The following is a 9,451-nucleotide window of genomic DNA, read 5'->3' on the forward strand; positions in this document are numbered from 1 at the left end:
CTTTAGTTTGGAATAAAACAGAACATCACACAAAAAGGGAAGTTAAGACCCGTACACATGTACTGATCGTCGGCCGAACGATCGGCCGTCTTTTGTCCAGGGCTGTCGTGTCTGTTGAAAACTGCAAAAGACTGCACACAAATTTTGTCGGCCAACAACAGCCGACTGCAGAAGTGATGTCATGTGATGGTTAACTTTCCTTGTCTTTTTTCTTTTCTGAGCATGCCTAGTCTTGCTAATCTGCTGTCTGTCGGCCGAAATCTGTACTGACTGGCGAACAATCGGCCGTTCTGGTGACGGCCAACAAATATTTTAAAGTCTGCACGCCAGATTCTGTTCGGCCGAAAAGTCGCAGTTGGTTGTCGGAAGCATCATACTAACAAGCCGACAATCGGCCGATCGGACGGTGGCCGAATATTTACGGCCGACAATCGGTACGTGTGTACGGGGCTTTACTCTTGTCTGCCTCCTCTCCCCCCTCATTAGTCCCCGTTCACATTGGGCCAATTTGACATGTGCTTTACAGTCCGTTGCGGTTTAGTTCACCGAACCAGGTGCAAATTTGCACTAGAATCTAAACCAGACCCAAAACTGCACAGACCCTTTTCAAAAATAGACCTCAGCCGCCCGGACATGTGAGAACCAGATCCATTGAAAGCCACTCCGGTTCACAGGTTATGTAAATCGGATGAGGCTAAAAACGCATCCGATTCGCAGATACACTATATTGTCAAAAGTATTGGGATCCTGCCTTTACACACACATGAACTTTAATGGCATCCCAGTCTTAGTCTGTAGGGTTCAATATTCAGTTGGCCCACCCTTTCCAGCTATAACAGCTTCAACTCTTCTGGTAAGACTGTCCACAAGGTTTGGGAGTGTTTCTATGGGGATGTTTGACCATTCTTCCAGAAGCACATTTGTGAGGTCAGGCACTGATGTGGACGAGAAGCCCTGGCTCGCAGTCTCCACTCTAATTCATCCCACCAAAGGTGTTCTATTGGGTTGGGATCAGGACTCTGTACAGACCAGTTAAGTTCCTCCACCTTAAACTCGCTCATCCATGACTTTATGGAACTTTTTTGTGCACATTTGTGCAGTCATGTTGGAACAGGAAGGGGCCATCCTCAAACTGTTTCCATAAAGTTGAGAGCATGAAATTGTCCAAAATGTCTTGGTATTCTGACGCCTTAGGAGTTCCCTTCACTGGAACTGAGGGGCCAAGCCCAACCCCTAAAAAACAATCCACACCATAGTCCCCCCTCCACCAAATGATTTCGACCAGTGCACAAAACAAAGTCTATAAAGACATGGATGAGCGGCTTTGGGGAGGAGGAACTTGACTGGCCTGCACAGAATCCTGACCTCAACCCGATAGAACACATTTGGGATGAATTAGAGCAGAGAATGCGAGCCAGGCCTTCTCGTCCAACATCAGTGGCTGACCTCACAAATGCACTTCTGGAAGAATGGTCAAACATTCCCATAGACACACTCCTAAACCTTGTGCACAGCCTTCCCAGAAGAGTTAAGCTGTTAAAGCTGCAAAGGGTGGGCCAACTCAATATTGAACCCTACGGACTAAGACCGGAGATGCAATTAAAGTACATGTGCGCGTAAAGGCAGGTGTCCCAATACTTTTGACAATATAGTGTATATGAACCGAGCCTAAGTGTCATTTCTGTATGCTGCTTTATTCTTCTGCTATCAGCATGAGTCACTTCTGACAAGTTTTTCTGACACCAAAAGAAAAAAAGGTGACAGGGGAGTGAGCTACAGCTGATTTACAGCCTCAGCTTTGTTCCTGTTTGCTGCGTGAAGAGGGCGTGTCCCTTCCCTCCACTCAGCTCTCAGAGCTCTCCTCATTGAGCTCTGCAGAGTGTAACTTCAGCTCTCCGCCCCCTTTTTTTCTGACAGCTTAGACAAGTTTTACAGCATAAATTCTGGACTTTTAACATGTGTAGAGAAGACGGTAAATAAACAGATACAACTTATGTAGGAGGAATGGTTTAATCTCTGTGTATCACCTGAGGCCAGTCACTTCATTGGGCAGATGTAAGGGTTTACAGACTTCTCAGACACGTCACAGGTCTCAGAAATCTGCTGGACTATTCACAAAGCACAGCACCGCTAAGCCATGTAAAGTGGGAACCCAGCTGTGGAGCTGAAAGCAGTCACAGCCGACATCCCAAAGTGAACATGCCAGTGCCTGGACCCGAAAAGCTGGCTCGGGTGGGGATAGCGCTGGATCCCTGGACAGGTAATTGTCCTTTTATTAAAAGCCAGCAGCTGCACTATTTGTAACTGCTGACTTTTAACCACTTCAATACAGGGCACTTTCACCCCCTTCCTGCCCAGGCCAATTTTCCCCTTTTAGCGCTGTTGCAATTTGAATGACAATTGCGTGGTCATGCAACACTGTGCCTACCCCAAATTTATGTCATTTCCCCCCCACAAATAGAGCTTTCTTTTGGTGGTATTTGATCACCTCTGGGTTTTTTCCTTTTTGCTAAACAAATAAAAAGAGACCGAAAAGTTTGAAAAAAAAAAAAAGTTTTTTGTTTATGTTATACAATTTTGTAAATAAATAAGTTTTTTCCTGCACTGATGAGCACTGATGAGACTGCACTGACAGGCACTGATGAGGAGGCACTGATGGAGTGGCACTGATAGGTCGGCACTGATATGTGGCACTGATAGGTAGCACAGATATGCAGCATTGGTGGGCACTGATAGGCGGCACTGCTGGGCACTGATAGGCGGCATTGATGGGCACTGATAGGTGGCACTGACGGGCACTGATAGGTGGCACTGATAGGCGGCACTGGTGGGCACTGATGGGCACTGATAGGCGACACTGATCAGCACTGACGGGCGGCACTGATGGGCACTGATAGGCGGCACTGGTGGGCAATAATGGGCACTGGTGGGCGACACTGAAAGATGGCAATGATGGGCACTGGTGGGCAGCACTGATAGGGAGGGCACTGGCGGGCAGCACTGATGGGGAGGGCAATGGGGGGCTCCCTGAGCCCTGATTGCCATCCCTGGTGGCCATAGTGGGCATCCCTGGGGTCATAGGTGGGCATCCCTGGGGTCATGGGTGGGCATCCCTGGTGGTTCTAGTGGCACCCCCCCCCCGAGGGCCTGCACTGGTAATCAATGATCTGATTACCAGTGCCGACCCCCCCCCCTCCCTGTCAGGGGAGCCGCCGATCGGCGCTCCTTTACTCGTGCCTGTCAGGCACGAACTAAGGAAAGCCGATCAACGGCTGTTCCTGTTTACTATGTGACCAGCCGTGATTAGACATGGCTCGTCCCATGGTAAAGAGCCTACGTCAGAGGCTCTTTACCGAGATCGGAGATGCAGGGTGTCAGGCTGACACCTCACATCACCGATCGCCGCTCTGCGCGCCCCCGTCCGTTCAGGATAATACAACCACATTCCCGCCGTCAATCTGCAATAGGGTGGGCGGGAAGTGGTTAATGTTTTGTTTTCAGGTTGAAGATCCTCTTTAAGTAGGAAATGGTTACAGGAGAAAAATTGTTATATACAAAACACACACATACTCAGCTGAATGCAGCTGTGGACTCCGGCTTTGCCACTCTCCGGGAGCCGCGTGACGTCACTCCCGCGCATGCGCATGGGAGCCGCAGGTCACGGCACAAGGCTCTGAAGAAACGGCACGGGCGGCCGTTTCTTCAGAGTGCATGCGCCGATTACGTCATCGGCTGCATGAAATGTAAATATCTCCTACACAGTGCAAGTTTAGGAGATATTTACAGTACCTATAGGTAAGCCTTATTAAAGGCTTACCTATTGGTAAAAGTTCCAAGAGTGGGTTTACAAACTATGGGATGGATTTATGCACTTTTTTTTTATTATTGTTTTTATTAGTAATGGCTGCGATCAGCGATTTTTTAGTGGGACTGCAACATTGCGGCGGACAAATCTGACACGGGGTGACAGTTTTTGGGGAACAGTGACACCAATACACAGTGATTAATGCTAAATAATATCCTCTGTTACTGTATAAATGACAGTGACAGGGAAGGGGTTAATATCAGGGGTGATCAAGGAGTTAAGTGTGCTCCTAGAAATGTTTTCTAACTGTGTGGAGGATGCACTGACTGCAGTAAGAGAGAGATTGTTCCTGTACTCGGCTAGACTGCAAAAAAGTCCCACACATAGGGTATCCCCATACTCAGGAGAAGCAGCAGAATGTATTTAGGGGTGTCATTTCACATATACCCATGGCATGTGTGAGCAATATATCATTTAGTGACAACAAAAAAAAAAATAATAATTTTCCCGAAACTTGTGGCAAAATATAAAATATTCCATGGACTCACAATGCCTCTCAGCAAATAGCTTGAAGTGTCTACTTTGCAAAATGGGGTCATTTGGGGGTGTTTTGTGCTATCTTGAAATCTCAGGGCCTCTGAAACTGTGACAGGTAGTGCGGAGGTGAAATGCGCAATTTACGCCATCAGAAAACCTGAAGGTGGTGATTCGTTTTCGGGGTCCCGTGCACAGCTAGGCTCCCAAAAAGTCTCACACATGTGGTATCCCTGTACTCAGGAGAAGCAGCAGAATGTATTTTGGGGTGTCATTTCACATATACCCATGGCATGCGTGAGCAATATATCATTTAGTGACAACTTTGTGTAAAAAAAAAAACAAACAAAAAAAACAAATTGTCACCTTCCCGATGTTGCAGAGTGCGATCACTGGGTGCAGCGGAGTCTATTCAGATCAGACATTGTGGAGTAAACAGGAACTGGCTTCTTTATTGGATCATAACACAGAAAGCAAAGGATATCACCTTCTCATGGTAATAAGAACAACAGACAGGAAGAGATAACCAACAAGTACAGTACAGTGTACAGGAAATACAACACATCATAGAAAATGCATAGCATATCACTGAGCATTAGCGACATCTACTGTCCTATTTGTGAACTGCAGTTAATCTGCTAAGCTGAAAGCTGTTGTATCTCCAACACCCCTTCTCAACAGCTAAGGCTTAGTCTATTAAACCTATCTTCTTCGTAAGCCTCAAGTGTCTTTCAGCGGTCAGAGGCATTGTAAAGATATCTGTTGTCATATCCTCGGTTGGGCAATAAAGTAACTCAAGAAGACCTTGCTCTTGAAGATCCCTAAGAAAGTGGAACTTCACGTCAATGTGCTTGGTTCTTGAATTAACTCCTTCCATGCGTGCAAGTGCGAGGCATCCTTGATTGTCCTCATAGATTTCTGTTGGTCCCAACTGTGGTTGACCCAAATCTGTTAATAGCTGTCTCAGCCATACAACTTCTTGACTTGCCTGTGCTGCAGCAATGTATTCTGCTTCAGTAGACGACAGTGAAACAGAGAGTTGCTTTTTACTAGTCCAACTGATGGCACCTCCTGACAGAAAAAATAAGTATCCACTGGTAGATTTCCTGTCGCTGGTGTCTCCTGCCCAGTCAGCATCCACATATCCTGTTAAGGTGCTTTCATCGCTTGCTGGTAACTTTAACTTGTAGTGCGAAGTCCCTTTTAGATAGCGAAGGATTCGCTTTACAGCATTCCAGTCCTTTTGACTTGGCATCGAAACCTTTCTGCATAGGATTCCAACAGTTGCTGCAATGTCCGGCCTTGTAGCAGTGGTAAGATACAGCAATTTCCCTATTGCCTTCCTGTATTGAGTATTAGTAGGTAATGGGTTATCTTGGCAATTCATCTCCTTTAGGTAGTTGGTTTCCATAGGAGACTTTACTGGTTTGGCGTCTTCCATTCCAAATGTTTCAATTATTTCTTGTATTTTGTGTCTTTGGTTCAGAAGAAAGCTGCCATCTTCCTCTCTCTCGATCTGGATGCCGAGGTAATTCTTTATGTTGCCAAGATCTTTAGTGTTGAAGTTCTGATTTAATTTTTCTAGGATTTCTGCTTCATCCCCTTCTTGCTCAAAGCAAATCAGGATATCATCCACATAAATAAGCATATAGACCCATCTGTCTGCCAATTTCTTTGTGTATAAGCAGGGGTCTGCTTTACTCCTCAGAAAGTTTTGATGTGTAAGCACTTCATTTATTTTTATATTCCACGCTCTGGCTTCTTGCTTTAGACCATATATACTCCTGCGAAGTTTGCAAACTAGGTCTGGCCTTTGTTCATCTTTGAACCCTGGTGGCTGTTCCATGTAAATTTCTTCTGTTAGCTCGCCATGTAGAAACGCGGTTTTCACATCAAAATGTTTCACTTGCATTTTTCCTTGTGACGGCTATCGTCAGTAAAGTCCGTATTGTAGTGTGCTTGACTACTGGTGCAAATGTCTCGTCATAGTCCTCTCCGTATTTTTGAGAATAGCCCTTGGCTACTAGTCTTGCTTTGTATCGCTCAATTGTGCCATCTGCATTGTATTTCACTTTAAAAGTCCATTTACAGCCTATGGCTTTCCTTCCGGGTGGTAGTTCTGTAAGTGTCCATGTTTTAGTGTCATGCATGGATTTTATCTCTTCATCAGCAGCCTTTATCCATTTACTTGCTTCTTGTTCTGAAAGCTGAGATATGTCTTCCCAGGTTGCAGGTTCGTTGATACTGGCAGTACTTGCTTTGTATGAGAGACGTACAGGTGGTTTACCTTTGTTTTCTCTTGTTGAACGTCTCGGTTTTGTGTCTCAGCCTTCTTGTGTCTGCTCTTCAGTACTGGTAGAGTCTGCATTCACTTCAACTGTTTGTTCAGAAGTTACAGAGATGGGCTGGTCAATGTCAGTTTTCTCTTCTATTCTTGCTTCTACTGTTGTCATTACATTGTCTCTGAAATCTTCAACAAAAGTTATGCTGTTGCTAATGGTAACCTTGTCTGTTTTGGGATCAAGGATTCTGTAACCTTTGACATTGTCACTGTATCCAACGAAGATACCTTCAAATGCTCTGTTTTGGAGTTTGGTGCGTTTTTCTTCAGGTATGTAGATGAATGCTTTGCATCCAAAAACCCTTAGGTGTTTTACATTTGGCTTCTCATTGTGCCAAAGTTCATATGGAGTTTTCTCTATTGTTCTGGAAAGAAGTCTGTTCTGCAAATATGTAGCTGTCATAGCTGCTTCACCCCAGTATTTTTGTGGTAGTCCAGAGTCTGTCAGCATACATCTGATCATTTCAGTCAGAGTTCTGTTCTTTCTTTCAGCTACTCCATTTTGTTCTGGTGTATATGGGACTGTCTTTTGATGTTCTATTCCATTCTGTTTTAAGTACTCTTGTATCTTATATCCTGTGAATTCACCTCCATTGTCACTCCGAAGTATGAGAGGCTTCCTCTGAAACTTGTTACTGGTCTTTATTATATAGTCTTGTAATTTGTCAAAAACTTCCCTCTTGTGTTGCATTAAGTAGCTTACTGTGTATCTTGAATAGTCATCTATGAAAGTCACTATGTACCTTTTGCCTACAGGTGTGGGTGGGTTTAGGGGACCACACACGTCACTGTGAACTAAGTCAAGTGGTCTTGAAGCTCTCTTCTGACTGACTTTGGGAAGTGTTGCTCTTGTAGCTTTGGATTTAATGCAACATTCACACTTAGCAGTAACTGGACAAGGGGATAGACCCCTTGTCAGATTCCTCCTCTGCAGGTCCTGTATGCATTCTGGGTGTCTGTGACCTAGACGTCTGTGCCATATATGTATACAGTCATTGTGCTTGTGTGTACATAGTCTCACCTTTTCCTTCACTGTGTCGAGGTGATACAGATGATCATCCAGCTTGGCAATTGCTACTGTCTGGTTGCCGTTTAGGATTGAACACTTTTCACCTTGGAATTTTACAGTGAGTCCTCTGGCTGTCAGACGCTTCACAGATAAGAGTCCTCCTTCTAGATTAGGAACATAAAGCACATCTTTCACTGGTATGGCTAGATTGTGTCCCGCTTCATCAGGGCATACAAGGGTTCCATGCCCATATCCTTCTGCATGTATTTTGCTTCCATCTGCAAGATAAATAGTTTCTTTGTTGTTCAGATCAAGTTCTGTGAAAAAACTTCTATCACTCGTCATGTGACTGGTTGCCCCCGAATCGATGCACCAGCCTTGACATTTATGGTTGCCTGTCGCTTTAAATGTGGCATTCCAGTTTCCTTCCCATGGATCATTGATTATGGCTTTGACCTTTTGTTTAGCATAAGAGGGACGCTGTCTTCTTTGCTCTGCTTTCCATATAGTACAGTCTTTCTTTATGTGTCCCTGTTTGTGACATCTGAAACACACTCTGGCCTCTTTCCTGTATAATCTTGCGTCTGTAGCTTTAAGAGCGATTCTGGTGTCGGTTTCTGTGGAGTCATGCACTAATTCCTTTCTTCTCTGATACTCCTCTATGAGCCTGGTTTTTACAAATGCTAGTGTCAGATCTGTCTCAGGTCGTGTCTCCAGTGCATTGATCAGTGCAGTATATGTATCGGGCAAACTGCATAACAACATGGCTGCAGCATGACTGTCTGTTATATTCTCCCCGATTGATCTGAGTTGCGCAATCACTTCCAGCATTGCGTTTATGTGCTCCTGCATGTCCTGTTCTCTGCTAAGTCTCATTTTGTAAAGTTTCCGCAGTAGAAACAGCTTGCTGTTTAAACTGGATCTTTCATGCAGTCTTCTCAGTACGTCCCACATGCCTTTCGCTGTGTCCTCATGGCGTATATGTATGAGCTGATCATCCTCCACTAGTAAGCTTATGGTGGCTCGTGCCTGTCTATTTTTCTTGTCCCAGTCCTGATTATTGTCCTGTGGCCTCTCTGTGGTGGTAACCTCCCTCAAGTCGTCTCTAGATAATGGCATTTCCACTTTAAACTTCCATAGCTGATAATTGTCATTGTTCAGCTTGGCCACTGAGAGTTTAGGTTCTGAGTTTCCGGACATTTTTCCCTCCTTTATATATAAACAGTCTTACTTGTCTATAGGAGATGTCACTGGAAACCTTCCTTATGTCGATCTCCGCATCAGTCACACTGTCTCCCGTTCAAGGCTTTGTTCTGACTGGGCCGCACCTGGTCATAAGACTTTATCTGGATCCTGGGCCCATAACCTGTTGCAGAGTGCAATCACTGGGTGCAGCGGAGTCCATTCAGATCAGACATTGTGGAGTAAACAGGAACTGGCTTCTTTATTGGAACATAACACAGAAAGCAAAGGATATCACCTTCTCATGGTAATAAGAACAACAGACAGGAAGAGATAACCAACAAGTACAGTACAGTGTACAGGAAATACAACACATCATAGAAAATGCATAGCATATCACTGAGCATTAGGGACATCTACTGTCCTATTTGTGAACTGCAGTTAATCTGCTAAGCTGAAAGCTGTTGTATCTCCAACACCCGAAACTTAGGGCAAAATATAAAATACTCCATGGACTTAGCCACTTAAGCCCCGGAGGATTTGGCTGCTAAACGACCAGGGGGTATTTTGCGATTCGGCA

The sequence above is a fragment of the Pelophylax lessonae genome (genome assembly GCF_965119305.1).
Source record: "Pelophylax lessonae genome assembly, chromosome: 3".
Taxonomy (NCBI): domain Eukaryota; kingdom Metazoa; phylum Chordata; class Amphibia; order Anura; family Ranidae; genus Pelophylax; species Pelophylax lessonae.